The 12,773-nt window shown below is 49.2% G+C and overlaps 1 protein-coding gene across 6 annotated transcripts in view; it reads left to right on the top strand.

Moving 5' to 3' along the window:
* Nucleotides 1–5,343: 5,343 nt before the first annotated feature.
* Nucleotides 5,344–12,773, top strand: part of LOC115075181 (matrix metalloproteinase-17-like) — a 33,027-nt gene continuing 25,597 nt past the window's right edge. The window contains exons 1-4 of one of the 6 annotated variants that reach the window (XM_029575413.1): nucleotides 5,344–5,537; nucleotides 8,744–9,095; nucleotides 9,294–9,344; nucleotides 12,212–12,415. The gene's annotated coding sequence lies outside the window, so the exon portion shown is untranslated. Of the gene's footprint in view, nucleotides 5,538–8,743; nucleotides 9,096–9,293; nucleotides 9,381–12,211; nucleotides 12,416–12,773 lie in introns of all 6 variants that reach the window. The other 5 variants (XM_029575410.1, XM_029575416.1, XM_029575415.1 and 2 more) reach the window with 5 other exon arrangements.

Here is a 12,773-nt window from a genome sequence, read left to right as displayed (position 1 = left end):
AACTCGAGGTGGGGATTAGGTAAGAGTGTAGGGGGTTAGGGGCCACTTTGACATTCTACGTGACACCTACGAACAGAACAGTGGTCTCTTGTGAAGATTTGCTGGCCTTCGGAGTGAGGAAACTCACTCAAAGATGAGATTTGGGCAAGGTTCTCTCAACCTAGCTTGTACCATTTGAATGAAAGCCTCTGGAGAACATCTCCTGCCTCCTTAGTGGGACATTTTTTCTCCTTGTTTATCCCACTCGTGAGCTTCTGCATTTCCTCACGCACACCTCTCCTTCACTGGAACCTTAGGGACTTCTTGCTTCTGGGATGAGGGAAGCCCTCTTCTCTGTAAACACACGCAGAGCCCCAGGTGATGGTGGGCCTGCTCTGTATTTCCATGGTGATATAACCCAGCATCTTTGGAATGGTCTCTGCTTTTCTCTGCCTCTTGTTTTGTCAGGTTTTGTTCACAATTCTCCATTCCTATTTTATGCGAGCTGTTTTGTCAAAATCCCCTAAGAAACAAATGTTTTATAGTCTATGGTTGCCAGAGAGATGACCTCGGGCCTAGCCTCGGAGAAATAGCCACACACATGAGTGTAATAGGCTTATTGTTCAGAGCAGTGTCTAAAAGGAGCTACAGGGCCATAAAATCATCATCTCCAAAAATAGAAAGGGCCAGAAATTCTGTTTTCATGTCATCGGCTTCCTAGACCCATTGAGCTTCTAAAGGCAATCTGTTCTAGGACACAATACATAGACTGTGCCATAAACCACAGAACCTGCTGAATCACTATTCATGGCTGAGGTCTGAGGGCTGGAAAGGAGTGGGCCGTGAAGTTCACAGACCACAATAGAAGAGGACGACTGTGAAATGATTCTCACAGCTGCAGTGTGGGTGAGGTTGGTTATAGAAGGCATGAGTAAGAGTCTTGGGCAGGGTGTGAGAAGATGAATGACTGAGGCTCAATGGAAAAGGGAATTTGTACCTATGTTTCCCCCTCTATTCTCTCTCACCTTATTCTTGGCGGGTGAAAGCAGTGCCCTGCAGGGTCTCCTCCCACCGATTCCTTGACGTGAAGGCAATGTCCTAGGAGCACACAGTGACGAAGTCGATCTCTGTCTGCTCACTGGGTGGCCCCAATGCACTTGCATCTTTGCTAGAATCTTATACAATCCAAGGTCGTCATGGGGGGCCCAGGGGAATAGGGGATAGATATTATGGAATACAGTCTCTCCGAAAAATATGAGTCTGTCTCTGCTTTACTCCGTCTTATGAATCCTTCTTTTCCTCATTTCTCTCAAAGTTTCCTTCCGGGCACTAATGCAATTAGTCAAGAATAAATCTAGCAACAGTATTCCCAGTCTGTCCATAAAGCAACTCTGAAGATCATTAAAAGAGGCCTAGAAAGCTGGAAGGACCTGATCTCAAATGAAAGAAACAAATAAAACAAAATGAAAACTCCCCTATTCATTACACCTCCCACATGTAGGTATCTAGCAAGAGAATTTTAGGAGTCCTTACAGTTGCAACCTCCTGAGGTCCCTGGCCAGGCAAGAGGTAATGACCGTGGGGGAGAGGGTAGCCTAATCCACGAGGAATCACAGATCCCCGAGGAATCACAGACCTGTTCCAGAGAAAACCGCATTCCCTGCAGGTACTGAATGGATGGAAGAGTTCTCCAGCTGTCACCTTCAGCACAGGAGAGGACCCGGCTTAGGAATAAAAGGGGCTATCAGAAGAGAGGCAAAGAACCAGAGAGTGAGAGGGGAGGTAGAAACAGAAGCGAGAAAGAGAGGCAGGGAAGAAAAGCAGAGAGAGGAGCATTGAAAGACCCGGTGAAGGAACAGGACAGAGAGACTAGGAAGGGGGGCGGGGGGAGAGATGTTGGAGGGATGGGAAGTGGTCGTCAGTACTTGCAGTTATCCCTCCCAGGAGACTAAGCTTTCAATTAGTGAAAGTGGTCTTAGATCAGGCCTATAATAAATCAAAGACGAGGACGCAGAGGAGAAAAAAAAAAATCATCCTTTCATAGTTAACCCCTTTTGCACTGGGGGAATGAGCCTGTGCTAGAGAAGAGAGAGAGAGAGAGCAGACCCCCTGGCACACACGTTTCATTCACACAGTTTAGTTTAGTTTATTGTATTTCTATACCCTCACATCAGACGTGCCTTCACAACGGTTTACAGAGTATAAAACATATAATAAATACAATACATTTATAAATAGTAATAACTAACTCTGTTAAAAGTATGAAATAAGTTAGTTATTAAAAGCAGTAAAAGTAAAATAGGTCAAATAAAATATAAGATTAAAACGAATACTCAAACACAACACAGTAATCCGAGGGATCCCGACACCCCGTTCCGTGGAGGTCTGGACTGTGACAGCAGAGAAAGCCTGCTGGGCCCATCTCTGGGAAGCACAACCCCCTAAACCAGTGGTTCCCCGAACCCTGTCCCGGGGACCCCCAGCCAGTCGGGTTTTCAGATAACATGCAGATTCTCTCTCATGCATATTCATTGTGGATATCCTGAAACCTGACTGGCTGGGGGGTTCCCAGGACAGGGTTGGGAACCACTGGTCTAGACAGTCTCCCGCAGGCGAGACTGCTCCATGCTTATCCCGAGCTCTCTGTGCCTCTTTCACTGCAGAAATATTTACTGGCAGGGTTCCAGGTCCCGTTCTCCCCATGCAAGAAACTCTTTTGCAGGTTGCTGTGAACCTGAAGCAAGCAAGCTCGTGCTGCCCTGGGTCTGAGACAGTTCCAGGGGCACAAGATAACCAACCATAAATCAAAATGACGTCCTGACTGTGATCACCTCCAGCAGGGAGCTGGGAGAGGTGAAAGGTCCAGCTGTTGGCTGGAGTGGGACTTCATTTGGTGTCAGCGGTAGAGTAATACCCGTACATCACACGTTCCTTTTATACAAGTCGGTTAAAGTTAGAAAGCTTGGAGAAGACTGAGAGGAAAGAGGACACAAAAACGTTTGCCTAACAAGAGGTCTAAAGAGGTCAGAGAAATTGTCATAAGGAGACAAATACGGTAAACACTGACCCTTAGGCTATCTGAAGGGAGGTCTGCGTGTGGAAAGAGTGAAATCTGATACAAATCCTGTAAGGCAGGAGCAGTTACAGTGACTCTGGGACAAGTAAATTGTTGTCTAATTTAATCAAGGTTAGAAAATTTGGTGAATGGGGAAGCAATCAGCCATAAACTTTGCTTCTCTGAGGAAAAGAAAAAAAACTGCTGCCACCCTCAGCTTTATAGGTTTCTTTTGAGAGGAGAGCCTGTTCCTTCTCAGAGAGAGGGGGGAGGGGGTGGCTGAAAGTCTTCCACACCCAAATCTGCACCGTCCCGATACCTGCATTGGCAGTCAGACTGACCGAACGGGAGGAGAACTGGGAAACGTTCCTGAAGGGCTCCACTCTCCCTTCTGATGGAGTCGACCTTCTCCTCGGATGTGGTCATGGCATTGACTGGACGACCCGGGCTAGTGGCTACCCCTGCCCTGCCAGGGCCTGGTGTACCACAGTGGGGCTGGAGGGGGCAGAAGGAATGCGTAACCAGGAAATATTTGGTTTTATTTTTGTTTCGTTCTATTATTCAAATTTGTTTTATGAATTTTATCTATGTATTACTATTTTTATGATTGTTTTTTACGAAATTTAATGTATTTTCTTTTTATGTTATTTTAAGAAATATTGTTAACCGGTGTGAAGGTATGTACCAACACGGTATAGAAAAACTAAATAAATAAAGGAGTTTAATTCAGCACTAGCACCTGGGTTTTATATACACCGTCATTCGGTGAAGCCATCACAACGGTTTACAAGATTCAAAAGGTATTTTCTTAACAATTGTGAATTAAGGGTATAACAGGATACATGTTATAAACGTAAAGTTAATCTTTTTTATAGTCCAGAATAAAATCATTTTTGAATGAGAAGGGTTTGCTTGGTGCTGGTTGATGACAAGTTTTTTCGTGGACTGGGTTGGCAATAATAATAATGTAGTAAGTAATACGTAGAAATAAAGTGACTGCAGGCAACAGTAACTGCGATATTCAGGTCAGCGAGGTGAGGCAGGGGACATACCATGCTTTAAACTAATAACTGGAGTATTAAGTAGGTGCTGGGGAATGAGAGAGGTGGGGAGCAGGGGGAGGTTTCAGTTCCTCTGAGGGGAAGGAGGGAATAAGCAGAGATTGGCCCTAGGGAAGAGAAAGGGGAAAGCTAAGAAGACCAGCACCATAAATAACAAACGCAAATTTAATGCATGTTCAGTGGCCCAAGAAACATGGAGAAGGATGGCCAGGGAGAGAGAAAGCAAGGGCAAGCGGAAGCAGGAAGATTGGCAGCTCTGGAAAGTGGAGGGGAATTGTAGAATTTAATTAGCTCTGAGTGGGGGCAGCCAGGGGTTTATTGAAAAGAAAGCCATTTACTGTGAACACTTACAGGAATTAAAAGGAGGAGAGAGAGAGAGAGAGGAGATGGTGCAACCCCTGGAGCAGCACAATATATAATACATAATGTATCCTGCAGCAGGACCCAGCATGGTCTCTCTGTCCTGGGCCTTGTCGCTGTCAGAACCGGGGGGAGAGGCCTCTGGAAAGCACTTACACATGTAAACTGTAAAAAGCAGAGTCTAACAGACAATGAGCAGAAAGAAATCCTAGACTGTGACGGCAGGTAAGGGACATACGACCCATCTGCTCTCTGCCCAATTTCCAAGCAAATAGAGAGCTGGGGAGAGGGTGAAGGGCAGAGAAAAAGAACGGGAGGAGGAGACAAAGTGACGGAATTTTACATTTTCTTTTATTTTTAACCACATTATGTATTATTTTGGCAACAGGTGCAGATTGTCATGCCAATACAGCTTCCTGAATCTGAGAGCAAGGAGAGGACAGAGAGAGAGAGTGAGAGAGGAGGTGAGAGGGGACAGAGCAAGTGGATGAGAGAGTTGAGGGGAGAAGTTCAAAGTGAGTGGAAGAGAGAAAGAAGGGAGAGGACAGAGTGAGTGAAAGAGAAAATGGGGGACAGAACAAGTGAATGAGAGAGACGGGAGGGTACAGAGCAAAGGATGAAAGGGACAGAGCGAGTGGAAGAGAGGGGGAGAGGGTCAGAGAGAGTGGATGAGAGAGAAAGGGGGAGGGACAGAGTGAGTGGATTGGGGGGGGGGCAGAGCGAGTGAATGAGAGAGAGAGAGCGCGAGAGGAGGGGGAAGGGGCAGAGCCAGTGAATGAGAGAGAGAGGAGTGGAGGGACAGAGCTAGTGGATGAGAAAGGGAAGGGAAGAGATGAGAGGGAAGGGAGGGGACTGAGTAAATGCATCAGAGAGAGAAGGGAGAGGACAGAATGAGTGGATGAGGGGAGGGGCAGAGCCAGTGAATGAGAGGCAGAGCCCGAGGGTGGAGTCTCTCAGTCCCTGGATGGGCAGAGAAGGTCACAAACAGCAAAGGGCTCGCGGTTTTGCATTTTTGGGAGTCTGAGGAGGCCAGGAATTAAGAGAAAGAGAAAACAGAATTTCAATCCAGAGGATAAGAACAGGTAAGAGGGGAATAAAGAGAAGGAGAGAGACAATGAGAGAGTGTGCGAGTGTGAGAATTGTCAGAAGTAGGGAACTATTTCTCTTCCAGACTTTTTCCACTTTGTACATTAAGACTCCCTCTTCCTAGACCCAAGATAAAACGTTACAGAGAGAGAGGCAGCTCAGTACCGGACACTTCCCCAAGGAAGACCTTTCCCTTAAGGACCTCACAGTCAGGGGACTTTAGAAACGCACAGGAACGGGAGACATTTCAAATACTTTGAAGCAGACACAAAATGACTTAATGAGAACAGTGGCTTTCTTAGCCCTGATCATGCAAAGAGCCCTTCAGCTGCAAAGCTTTACCCTCTCATTGCCTCTGCCGTCCCTTTATCCAGCTGTAAAGCTTTACCCTCTCATTCCCTCTGCCGTCCCTTTATCCAGCTGCAAAGCTTTACCCTCTCATTGCCTCTGCCGTCCCTTTATCCAGCTGCAAAGCTTTACCCTCTCATTGCCTCTGCCGTCCCTTTATCCAGCTGCAAAGCTTTACCCTCTCATTGCCTCTGCCGTCCCTTTATCCAGCTGCAAAGCTTTACCCTCTCTTTGCCTCTGCCGTCCCTTTATCCAGCTGTAAAGCTTTACCCTCTCATTGCCTCTGCCGTCCCTTTATCCAGCTGCAGGCAGCCTACGACTTCCCTGACTCGGCACTGTTTATCCAGTGTAACTGCTCTGTTTCTTCTCCCACCTGAGGAAGGGACAAATCTCCCAAGCTTCTCACACATGCATTACGTTAGCCTAATAAGAAGGCATCACCTATACCTCAACCTGCTTCCTGAGCCTTAATTACATGTGTCCATAGGCAATAAACAGCAACCACTTTGCACAATCCACCTTCAGATTGGCAGGCTAAGAAAGTATCTTAACATTTGAAAGAATGTAAAAATGAAAGGAGCAAGAGAGAGAGAAATAAAAGGGTGCAAGAGAGGGAGGGGAGCGAATATGGCCAGGAAACCTGAGAATGAAAAGCTGTGGAGATGGAAGTGAAGAATGCGTGAGACAGGTCCCAGCTCAGGGGCAAATTCCTGGAATACAGGATGACAACAGGCTCCCATCACAGGACACTTCCCTGAGAAACAAAGGAACCGGAGCCATGCAGAGAGCGGGAGGTCCTGGAGGCAGAGGGCTGCAGGGAGTGACTGTGAATGGGTGGGAGACCAGGAGCAGAGGAACCGGAGCCATGCAGAGAGCGGGAGGTCCTGGAGGCAGAGGGCTGCAGGGAGTGACTGTGAATGGGTGGGAGACCAGGAGCAGAGGAACCGGAGCCATGCAGAGAGCGGGAGGTCCTGGAGGCAGAGGGCTGCAGGGAGTGACTGTGAATGGGTGGGAGACCGGGGAGCAGAGGAACCGGAGCCATGCAGAGAGCGGGAGGTCCTGGAGGCAGAGGGCTGCAGGGAGTGACTGTGAATGGGTGGGAGACCAGGAGCAGAGGAACCAGAGCCATGCAGAGAGCGGGAGGTCCTGGAGGCAGAGGGCTGCAGGGAGTGACTGTGAATGGGTGGGAGACCAGGAGCAGAGGAACCGGAGCCATGCAGAGAGCGGGAGGTCCTGGAGGCAGAGGGCTGCAGGGAGTGACTGTGATTCGGTGGGAGACCGGGGAGCAGAGGAACCGGAGCCATGCAGAGAGCGGGAGGTCCTGGAGGCAGAGGGCTGCAGGGAGTGACTGTGAATGGGTGGGAGACCGGGAGCAGAGGAACCGGAGCCATGCAGAGAGCGGGAGGTCCTGGAGGCAGAGGGCTGCAGGGAGTGACTGTGAATGGGTGGGAGACCGGGAGCAGAGGAACCGGAGCCATGCAGAGAGCGGGAGGTCCTGGAGGCAGAGGGCTGCAGGGAGTGACTGTGAATGGGTGGGAGACCGGGAGCAGAGGAACCGGAGCCATGCAGAGAGCGGGAGGTCCTGGAGGCAGAGGGCTGCAGGGAGTGACTGTGAATGGGTGGGAGACCAGGGAGCAGAAGAACCGGAGCCATGCAGAGAGTGGGAGGTCCTGGAGGCAGAGGGCTGCAGGGAGTGACTGTGAATGGGTGGGAGACCAGGAGCAGAGGAACCGGAGCCATGCAGAGAGCGGGAGTTGCTACAGCTCGCTCACCTCAGGCGTAGGGCTGCAGGGAGTGACTGTGAATGGGTGGGAAACCGGGGAGCAGAGGAACCGGAGCCATGCAGAGAGCGGGAGGTCCTGGAGGCAGAGGGCTGCAGGGAGTGACTGTGAATGGGTGGGAGACCAGGAGCAGAGGAACCGGAGCCATGCAGAGAGCGGGAGTTGCTACAGCTCGCTCACCTCAGGCGTAGGGCTGCAGGGAGTGACTGTGAATGGGTGGGAGACCGGGGAGCAGAGGAACCGGAGCCATGCAGAGAGCGGGAGGTCCTGGAGGCAGAGGGCTGCAGGGAGTGACTGTGAATGGGTGGGAGACCGGGGAGCAGAGGAAGCGGAGCCATGCAGAGAGCAGGAGGTCCTGGAGGCAGAGGGCTGCAGGGAGTGACTGTGAATGGGTGGGAGACCAGGAGCAGAAGAACCGGAGCCATGCAGAGAGCGGGAGGTCCTGGAGGCAGAGGGCTGCAGGGAGTGACTGTGAATGGGTGGGAGACCAGGAGCAGAGGAACCGGAGCCATGCAGAGAGCGGGAGTTGCTACAGCTCGCTCACCTCAGGCGTAGGGCTGCAGGGAGTGACTGTGAATGGGTGGGAGACCGGGGAGCAGAGGAACCGGAGCCATGCAGAGAGCGGGAGGTCCTGGAGGCAGAGGGCTGCAGGGAGTGACCGTAAATGGGTGGGAGACCGGGGAGCAGAGGAACCGGAGCCATGCAGAGAGCGGGAGGTCCTGGAGGCAGAGGACTGCAGGGAGTGACTGTGAATGGGTGGGAGACCGAGGAGCAGAGGAACCGGAGCCATGCAGAGAGCGGGAGGTCCTGGAGGCAGAGGGCTGCAGGGAGTGACTGTGAATGGGTGGGAGACCGGGGAGCAGAGGAACCGGAGCCATGCAGAGAGTGGGAGTTGCTACAGCTCGCTCACCTCAGGCGTAGGGCTGCAGGGAGTGACTGTGAATGGGTGGGGTGCAGTAGGTGGCGGTTGCCATTGTCGCTTCTCAGTCTCCAACACTTGCATATCCCAGTTCAGCTCCCAAGAATTTCCATGGAAGGAAAAAAACAATTAACATTAATTTTCCCTCTCCTAGGAAATAATGTGAGGCCGGCCAGACTCTCTTGGACTCTCAGAGTAAAGCTGTACAGGGAGACAAATAAAAACCACATACCCAGAGGTGAAATTGCTAGGGCAGGAGTGGGAACGAGCTGAGCCAGATAATGGAAAACATATCCAGATAAAATTTACCTGTTGGAGACCAAACCCTCCTGGGCTGAAAGTCGCCCTGTGAATGTGTCGAGCATCGAGTACCTGTCTATATGCGACTGTGAGGATCCAATAAGATCGATATCTGAGGACATTTATCCGTATAATTGCAGATAGTTATCCAGATAAATGCTGACATTTGAATATTGCTGTCACTTATCCGGCTAAATTTTATCCAGGTAAGTCATTCTGGCTGGAGTTCACTTATCAGAGTTAGCTGGATAAGTTATTTGTGCCCAGAAGTGGAGGAGGAGGAGGTAGTAGCTGTCGCTGACACAGTGCTGCTCCTGCTTCGGCTTGCACTACTCTCTGAAGTGCCCGCTGTTTCCTCCTCTGCTTCATGCCTAATCTGTCTCTGCCTATGTTCCTGTTCACAGACATTTACTAACAGCAGGTCCTTCACCAATAGGAGACAATCGGACTGTAGGGTGAGTTTCCCTTTCACACGGGGATCACAGACTGTGGTGAGCATGTATGTGTGGTGTTTTGTTAAAGGTCCTAATCTCTCTTGCACCTACTTCTGCAAAAAGTCCAGAGAACGCAGCACCTCAGCAGTCATTCTCTCTTCCTGTTTAAAGGCCTCCAAATTTTCCTCCAGAATATTAACTATAGGGATGATGTCAGCCAAGGTGGCACTTCTGGAACTCAGCTCCTCCGTGGCATCCTTGAAGGGCTGCAGGATTTTTACCAGCTGACTCATAACTAACCAATCATGATGCCCTAGGGGATTCTGCACACCTATGTCCGTTGAACCAGAAAGTTCATGAAGGGGTGTCTGCAGCTCCAGTAACCTCTGCAGCATCATAAAGGTGGAATTCCACCGGGTGGCAAGGTCTTGAATGAGACGCTTGTGAGGCATCTCCAAATCAGTCTGCTTTTGTTGGAGAACCTGCCCCGCCTTCACACTTCTGTGGAAGTGCGCTGCTATGTTCCTGCACTTCTGTATTAACCTACGCAGGTATTCATTCTCTTGGTAATTGGAGTCCAACCCCAGAGCTGACTTCACTGCCAGGTGCAGAGTGTGTGCAAACATCGGATGCTCTGAAAGCGCCCGTCATATTATGCCTTTACCATGTTTGCACCATTGTCTGTGACAAAGAACCCTGCCTGAATATTCCTGTCTCGCTGGTGTAGTTTTCAGCCCTCAGCATGTCTCTGATGCATGATAGAATATTGGCTGAGGTATGGGCCTCGTCCATCAGGTGGCTGTGCAGTAAAGCCCACCTGCACCCTGATACTTGTTCACTAATAGAGCTGCTGCCTGCCCCTGCTTCAGCCAGGTCCCACCAGTGTGCTGTCAGGGAGAGGTAAGAGTGTGAAGCGTTCATGGTGGTCCAGATATTGCAGGTGAAATGCACACTCCCCTCTGCCTTAGCTAGCAGCGCCGGGATGCAATTGCGACACTGGTTGTATAGGCTGGGGATGACCTTTCTGCTAAATGTGGTTCTGGAGGGGACTGCAATTTATTTATTTATTTAAAAATGTTTCTATACCGTCGCTAAGTTATATACCATCGCAACGGTTTACAAATAGGCACATAGGCTAAGGTATGTAATGTAGGTTATTGTACATTCTAACAGGTGCCAATAAAATTCGGTTACAATTTAATAAATAAAATCAATATTTGAGCAAGGTTGGTCTAGTCCTACATTCTCCACTATCTGCAGGGGCTGGTTATCAAGGGCAATCATTTCCCTATGCTCCTGGTTACAAATTTTGAGGGTACTTGCCTCCTTCCCCAGGATAGTGCTACCTAACACCACCCCATTTCCTCCATGGTGAGTTTTCGCTTCTGACACATGGCAGGGGGCTGCTGGCCTGCCACCTGACTACTAGAAGGGGCTGAGGACGTGGGGTGACTCTGCTCCTTTTCAACCACTTTATGCTGCCTGGAAAAAGAGGTCCCCTGACTGGTACTGCCACCATCCCCAGATGGCAGTACTGTTGGGTGTTGCTTCTGCATATGATGCATCATTCCAGAATTGGTTAGATGGCTCACTTTCTTGCCTCTGCTAATAGCCCTGGCACAGTAATTACACTGAGCAAAAAGTGGGTCCTTCCTCACTTTAAAGTGGCTCCAGATCACAGATTTCTTTTGTGATCCCTTCTCTATAGTCTTCGGGGTGGATGCTGGTACTGGAGTTGAAGTAGTGGGTGGACCCTGAGAAGCAATGTCAGGGGCATCAGTCACACTCTGTGCCTGCACTGACTGCTCTTCCTCCTCCTCATCATCAGTTTCCTCTCTCTCCTCCAGCACTGAATTGGAGGCTAAGACGGAACTAACTAATCCTTCTAAACCTTCTTCAGCTATTGTGACTTCCATTTCTGATGAAGGGAATCCCATACAAGATGATTCTTCATTGGAATCAGAAGCAAACAGTGACTGCGCTACACTGTCAGCGCTAACTAGAGTATGCTGTCACACTGCTGCTTTTGAGTCTTACTCTTTTGCTTTCTCCACTGCCCCAATTGCCTTGGATGGCTCAGCCTCCCCTTCCCTGGGGTCAGAAACAGGTGGTGGCGGTGCATCATCTTTAAATTTAAGTTTTTTTCTGGCTGGAATTGCCTGCCCCTCCAGAGATTTTGGATTGGAACAGGCCCCTTTTTAACTTTAAAGGAGGAACTGCCTTTTGAAGTGCCTCCTCTGCCAGTCCCAATTACTTGACCTGTACCTTTCCCTGACATCATGGATTTTAATGTCACTGCCTAGTGGGGATTGAATATCAGAGTTAGCCACCCCTGATTTATAAATATCTGGTGCCAAAGCCTTGAGTCTAGGAGTCCATGGGTTGGTCATGCTGAATCAGATACAAATCCAGATTGCCACCAGGCTTTGGCACCAGATATTTATAAATCAGGGGTGGCTAACTCTGATATTCAATAGCCACAGACAGGCCTGGATTTCAGGAAATCTATAACAAATATGCATAAGAATGGAGGCACTGCATGCAAACCTATCTCATGCATATTCATTGTAGATATCCTGAAAACCAGGCCTGCTTGAGGCTCTTGAGGATTGAAGTTGATCACCTCTGTTATAAATGATGAATTCAATCTACATTGCTTTTTATGAAGCTTTAAGTTCCTGATCTCAATATTCAAGTTGTCAATTGTGGGCATTTTCTAATATTTTCTCTTTCACAGTTTTTTTTCTCTCTCTCATTTCTCATTGTAAGATTAAGACTACACCAACCCCCTTTTATCCTAGAGCTGGAGTCTGTCCTACACGCAAGCATTCATGAGACTGAATAAATTACCTTCTCTCTCTTTCTCCTCCTCCCCATCTGTCTCCCAGGAATACAGTTGGAATAAAGAGAACAGATGTTGGGACGGAGGCTCACAGCTGGAGGAAGAAGGAGCAGCTAGCCCCTGCATCTAAGACTTATCACTCTGTAGTTACAAACAAGGACCAGCAATTTCAAAACTTTTTAACAACAATATGACCTCTTTTAACTCCTGTCTATGGCAGAATCCTGCTGAAGAGAGAGATCTTGCCCAGGTATGAGATCTAGGATACGCAGAGTGAGTGGAAGAATCATCGGGCACCACTCAGAGACTATAAACAGAAAGAAGACAAAATTGGCAGAAGGGACACCCTTCTAGTGCAGTGCTGTCCTCTGGGGTAATCCCCTTTAGTGCAGTGAGACCAGGAGTGGGGTTAAGTAGTTCCCATTCCACCTAAAGTCAACTCTGAAAACTGTAAAATTTGGACTGCAAATGTAAGGAGTAATGAGATTATGGGAAAAGCAGTAAGGTGAGAGGGGTATAAGTGGAGGGATGGGCCTAAGGGAGTCACCTGTTGCTGAGGGGCAAAGGGTAAAGGTGGAGGGCTGTGTCTAAGGGTGTCACCCAGCATA

The sequence above is a fragment of the Rhinatrema bivittatum genome, chromosome 13 (genome assembly GCF_901001135.1).
Source record: "Rhinatrema bivittatum chromosome 13, aRhiBiv1.1, whole genome shotgun sequence".
Lineage (NCBI taxonomy): Eukaryota > Metazoa > Chordata > Amphibia > Gymnophiona > Rhinatrematidae > Rhinatrema > Rhinatrema bivittatum.
The sequence above is the reverse complement of the archived record's forward strand: the minus strand, read 5'-3'. Positions and strand labels throughout refer to the sequence as shown.